The sequence below is a fragment of the Natrix helvetica genome (assembly GCF_964273705.1).
Source record: "Natrix helvetica genome assembly, chromosome: 1".
In the NCBI taxonomy this organism is placed as follows: domain Eukaryota; kingdom Metazoa; phylum Chordata; class Lepidosauria; order Squamata; family Natricidae; genus Natrix; species Natrix helvetica.
Window position 1 is genome coordinate 296,822,890 of NC_138548.1, and position 6,673 is coordinate 296,829,562.

The following is a 6,673-nucleotide window of genomic DNA, read 5'->3' on the forward strand; positions in this document are numbered from 1 at the left end:
ACATATTGCTGCACCAAAAAGAAAAAACAATGCAAGGCTAATGTTTAAAAATCTACCAAATATAGTTCATCTTGACACCATTGTTATGATTAAGACTTTACTCTTCTCTACCTGTGTGAACTGCCATATTTCACTTAGTGCATGGCTTTCTTCCCTGCAGCTCAAGGTGGGAAATTTACCAGTTGATATCTCCCAACTTTATTATATTACGCAAAGTCACTTATCAAACTTTATGGCTGAGTAAGAATTGAAACCTGGTTCCCTCAAAGCATTAATTAGACCGTGCTAATCATTACATCTCACCACCTTATATTTTGGCTTTGGTCAATAGTTTTATCTGATTTTGTGCCCTCTATTCTAATGGATGGTTGTACGCTTGGTCTCTCTCCCTCTGACTTTCTGAGCCTTATTGGAGGCCCCTATTACAGGCAGTAACAGGGTTTAAAAAACAGCAACTTTTTTTCTATGTTCTCCTACTGAGCAATGATTTCTCAATATTCCCTGTACAAAATTGGTCTGAGGTTGCAGTACATCTGCCTCAGGCAATCTACTGTAATGTACTCCAGACATATTGAATTTCAGTACCCTAAGCCCATGCTGGAGAGATCTGTCCTGGAGAAAGCTGCAGTAGATGGAACTGGTTTACACTGAGCCAAGTGGTTTATTTGGTTTTGGCTTTATGTGTTGTGTGGATCCCACCAACTGTGAGATATTCAGAAATCATGATTTGTTAACATGCCTGATCCCAGCAACAATACAGCTGCAGAAGACATCATTGTGACCTCAGTATTAACCCTTTCGGAAACCATGTTTTAAGTTTAAATTATTTTGGGTTTGCATGAGATGCGCTTGTGTTCTGTAAACTGAGCATCTATGTTCTAGCTCTGGAATGCTGAATTGCCAAATTTATGAAATAGATTTTAGGCTATAGTTTATATTCTTTACTCACTTCACGTCCTTATTCTAACTCATGTTTAGTGATCAAATACTAAAAGAGAATTTATGCTTAATTTCAAGAAACCAAAGACTAATGGTCTTAAACCAAGGCAAATGGTTGAATTACAGTGACAAAACAGATACAGAACCTGAAGGTATTTGGCATATTCCAGATCTCAAGGGAACCATGCAAATCTACATGAGATGGAATGAAATAATAAAAGATGGAAAACATTTTCTGATTTAGGGTCTGTACTACATATGAGTCTATGAGTCTTTTCTCAGGGAAATCATCCAGGCCTACTTTGGGGGATAATATGCACTCAGGAGAAAACTGATATTGATTGGCCTTACCTAGCCTGCCAGCCATCTGATAGGCAGTGTTACAGAGCACATCCTAGAGAAATCACTGCCTGAAGCTCACAGATGTTTTTGTTTTAAAGGAAATGAGACATAACTAGCCATGTAAACATAACTACAATCTCTGTTGGTCTAGGAGGGAGATAAGGGATTTGTTAGCTCTTTTGTGGCACCAGGGGGTGCCCTTCTACTAGACTACTGAGAAATACAAGGTCAACAACTACCAACTGCAATATGTCAATAGTCAATGAGTATCCTTATGGAGCAATAGAATAGAATAGAATAGCAGTGTTGGAAGGGACCTTGGAGATATTCTAGTTCAACTCTCTGCTCAGGCAGGAAACCCTATACTATTTCAGACAGATGGTTGTCTAATCTCTTCTTAAAAACTTCAAGCATTGGAGCACTCACAACTTCTGGAGGAAAGTTGTTCCACTAATTGTTCTGTCAGGAAATTTCTTCTTAGTTCTAGGTTGCATCTGTCCTTGATTCCATCCATTGCTTCTTGGTCCTGCCTTTAGTTGTTTTATCCTCCAGTCCCCTAATTATCTTTGTTGCTCTTCTCTGCACTCTTTCTAGAGTCTCAACATCTTTTTTACATTGTGACGACCAAAACGGAATACACTATTCCAAGTGTGGCCTTACTAAGAAATTATAAAGTGGTATTAACATTTCACGTGATCTTGACTCTATTCCTCTGTTAATGCAGCCCAGAACTCTGTTGGGTTTTTTGGCAGCTACAGCACACTGCTGGTTCATATTTAAGTGATTGTCCACTAGAACTCCAAGAACCCTCTCACAGTTACTACTGTTGAGCGAAGTACCACCTACGTATACTGTACCTGTACATTTGGTTTTTCTTGCCTAAATGTAGAACCTTACTTTTTTCACTACTAAATTTCATTTTGTTAGATACTGCACAATGTTGAAATCTGTCAAGATTCTTCTGTATCTTAAGCCTATCTTCTGGAGTGTGTTGGCTATTCCTGCCGGCTTGGTGTGTCATCTGCAAATTTGATGAGTTCCCCATCTATCCCCTCGTCCAATCATTGATGAAGATACAATAATACAATACAATAGTAGAGTTGGAAGGGACCTTGGAGGTCTTCTAGTCCAACCCCCTGCCTAGGCAGGAAACCCTATACCGTTTCAGACAAATAGCTATCCAACATCTTCTTAAAGACTTCCAGTGTTGGGGCATTCACAACTTCTGGAGGCAAGCTGTTCCACTGATTAATTGTTCTCACTGTCAGGAAATTTCTCCTCAGTTCTAAGTTGCTTCTCTCCTTGATTAGTTTCCACCCATTGCTTCTTGTTCTACCCTCAGGTGCTTTGGAGAATAGTTTGACTCCCTCTTCTTTGTGGCAACCTCTGAGATATTGGAATAATGCTATCATGTCTCCCCTAGTCCTTCTTTCTCTTAAGCTAAACATACCCAGTTCCTGCAACCGTTCTTCATATGTTTTAGTCTCCAGTCCCCTAATCATCTTTGTTGCTCTTCTCTGCACTCTTTCTAGAGTCTCCACATCTTTTTTACATCGTGGCGACCAGAACTGAATGCAGTATTCCAAGTGTGGCCTTACCAAGGCATTATAAAGTGGTATTAACACTTCACGTGATCTTGATTCTATCCCTCTGTTGATGCAGCCTAGAACTGTGTTGGCTTTTTTGGCAGCTGCTGCACACTGCTGGCTCATATTTAAATGGTTGTCCACTAGGACTCCAAGATCCCTTTCACAGTTACTACTACTGAGTAAGGTATCACCTATACTGTACCTGTGCATTCCGTTTTTGTTGCCTAAATGTAGAACCTTACTCTTTTCACCATTGAATTTCATTTTATTAGATAGTGCCCAATGTTCAAGTTTGTCAAGATCCTTCTGTATCTTAAGCCTATCTTCTGGAGTGTTGGCTATTCCTGCCAGCTTGGTATCATCTGCAAATTTGATGAGTTCCCCATTTATTCCCTCATCCAAATCATTGATGAAGATGTTGAAGAGTACTGGGCCTAAAACAGAGCCTTGGGGTACTCCACTGCATACTTCCCTCCATGTAGATGCAGTTCCATTGAGAACTACACGTTGAGTGCGGTTGGTCAGCCAGTTACCAATCCATCTGGTGGTGATGCTGTCTAACCCACATTCTTCTACTTTATCTAGTAGTAGGTTATGGTCTACCTTATCAAAAGCCTTACTGAAGTCCAAGTAAACTATATCAACGGCATTCCTCTGGTCCACTAATTTTGTCACATTATCAAAGAATGCAATAAGATTAGTCTGGCATGATCTGTTTTTGACAAATCCATGTTGGCTTTTGGCTATTACTTTGTTTGCTTCTAGGTGTTCGCAAATTCGTTGCTTGATTATTTTTTCCAGAATCTTTCCTGGTATTGAGGTTAGGCTGATAGGTCTGTAGTTTCCTGGATCTAATTTTTTCCCTTTTTTGAAGATGGGAACCACATCAGCTCTTTTCCAGTCCTCTGGTAGTTCCCCGGTGTTCCAGGATCTCTGAAAGATATAATTCAGTGGTTCTGAGATCTCGTCTGCTAGTTCCTTCAGAACTCTGGGGTGTAATCCATCCGGTCCTGGTGATTTGAACTCATCTAGGGTAGACAGGTGCTCACTTACCATTTTCTTCCCTATTTCAATTTGTGTTCCTAATTTTGTGGTGCTGCTTTTGATAGGTTGGACTGTTTTATCCCTTTGTGTAAAGACAGATGCAAAACATGAGTTAAATAGTTCTGCTTTCTCCCTGTTGCTTGTCACCTTCTTGCCACTTTCTCCTAGCAATGGACCAATTGTTTCCTTAACTTTTTTCTTGTTTTTAACATGTTGGAAGAAGCTTTTTTTGTTAATTTTTACTTTTGTGGCAAGCCTTTCTTCATTGTGAGCCTTAGCTTTCCTCACTTCATCTTTACAGGCTCGGGCTATTTGCTGATATTCTGCCTTAGTTATGTCCCCCTCCTTCCACTTTTTATACTTACTTTTTTTGTCTTTCAGTTTGTCAGATAGTTGTTTATGCAGCCATGCTGGTTTCTTTTGGGAGCTGTTGTTTTTCTTCTTCATTGGTATTGTGTTAGACTGGGCTTTTCTAATCTCATTTTTCAAAATTTCCCAAGCTTCTTGAGTTGTTTTCCCCTCGAGGATTCTCATCCATGGAATTTTTCCCAAGCTCTCTCTAAGTTTATTGAAATTAGCTTTCTTAAAGTCCAAGACTCTAGTTTGACTTTGTTCTACTACTTGTGTTTGGATAATGTTGAATTCCAATATTGCATGGTCACTTGCCCCCAGGGTTCCTATGACTTCAACACCTTCTATCATTTCCTCTCTGTTAGTGAGAATTAAGTCCAGTATGGCTGATCCCCTTGTTTCCTTCTCTACTTTTTGGAAAACAAAGTTGTCTGCTAGGTTTGTTAGGAACCTGTTGGATCTTCCACTTGGTGCAGAGTTTGTTTCCCAGTTGATGTCAGGGTAGTTAAAATCTCCCATTACTATTGTGGTGTGCTTCCTACATACCTTAGTTAGCTGACTAGCAAAAAGTTCATCTTCTTCCTCTGCTTGGTTGGGTGGCCTGTAGTATAGACCTATGGCAATGTCATTTCCCCCACAACCTTTAATATTGACCCAAATGCATTCAAGATAGTTCTCATTATTGTTGTGCTCTATTTCTGTAGAGACATAGTTATTTCTTATATATAGTGCAACTCCACCTCCTCTTTTATTTGGTCTATTTCTTTTAAATAATTTAAATCCTTCTAGCTGTATGTTCCATTTGTCAGTTTCATCCCACCAAGTTTCTGTAATGGCAATAATATCATATCTGCCCTCTTTTACTTGAATTTCTAATTCTCCCTGTTTATTCCTCATGCTCTGTGCATTGGTATATAGACATTTGAGTCCATTTTGATTGACCTTGTGTTTACTGTCTACATAACCTGTATTATGCCTGACTGCCCCTATTTTCTTGCCACTTGTGTGATTCGTGCACATGGTATGACAATCACTATTACATGCTTGGTTTTGCTTGACAGCAGGAGTGATAATCTTACCCACACACACATCTATGTTACATGCATTTATAACCCTATGAATTTTAGTTTGCTGGGGACAGAGATGTTCTGTATCTATTAATTCTCTGTCCCCGCTCTTCAGTTTAAATGTTTATCAAGAAAATCTGTGAATTTAATGCCAAGTAACTCAGTTCCTTTCTTGGATGGGTGCAACCCATCTCTTTTGTACAGTTTTTCATTGGACCAGCTACAGGCTTCATGACTAATAAAACCAAAGCCTTCCCTTTTACACCACTCCTTTAGCCAAACATTAAACTCTGCTACACGCTGGCCCTTCCCTTTTTGTTCCTTATATACAGGTAAAACCTCTGAAAAGATAAGCCTACAACCTATACTATTAAGTTCATACCCCAAGTTCTGGAAATCATTCTGCACAGAAAGTACATCTTTCTGGGATAGATCATTAGTGCCAAGATGTATAATAGCATCAACGTCACAGTCCTTACTTGCATTCTTGACTATCTTAAGAATACGCCTCTTGTCTCTGCTGGCAGTAGCACCTGGCAGACACCTGACCTCTTTTAAAACCTCCGTATCCTCTCCTAAATTAACATCTCTTACGATTGAATCACCAACCAGAAGGTGACTTCTCTTTTTACATACCTTGATCTTCTTCTGCGACTGATGTGTATATAGACTGATGTGTGAAGATGTTGAAGAGTACTGAGCCTAAAACAGAGCCTTGGGGTACCCCACTGCATACTTCCCTCCATGTAGATGCAGTTCCATTGAGGACCACTTTGAGTGAGTTGGTCATCCAGTTATGAATCCATCTGGTGGGGATGCTGTCTTAAGGAGAATTAGGAATTAAGGAACTGCTACCAGAACTAGAAAGCAGAGACAAGCGTATGGTGCCAGTACAATAGCTGAATTTCATCCATTGGTTTAATTGAACAGAATTCTTGCCTGTAGCTATTTGTAGCAGTCTTTTTCCCTTCCTAATCAAACAGCTTCTTGCTGATTAGTCCATGTATTCAAACTTTATTTGAGCTTTTAATAAAACGTGGAATTGTGAGGACAAATAGCAAACTCATGGCAGGTTTATGCAGACTCCAAAAGTCAATAGGATTTGAATCTCAAAGGGCAAAAGTAGAGAAACAAAAATGATATTAATTTTTTTTCACCTCCCACTAGTGTAGATCCCTTGATTCAGTATCAATCAACACAGTCATTTTTGAACTTCACCAGCAGAGGAATTCCAACAGAACAGCTACAAAAACAATTCTCTTTTTCTTCTGGCTTAGTCTCCTCATGTTCTTCCCACTGCTTTCTTAATTAGCCAACAAACTACATTGTGCAGTAGCAACT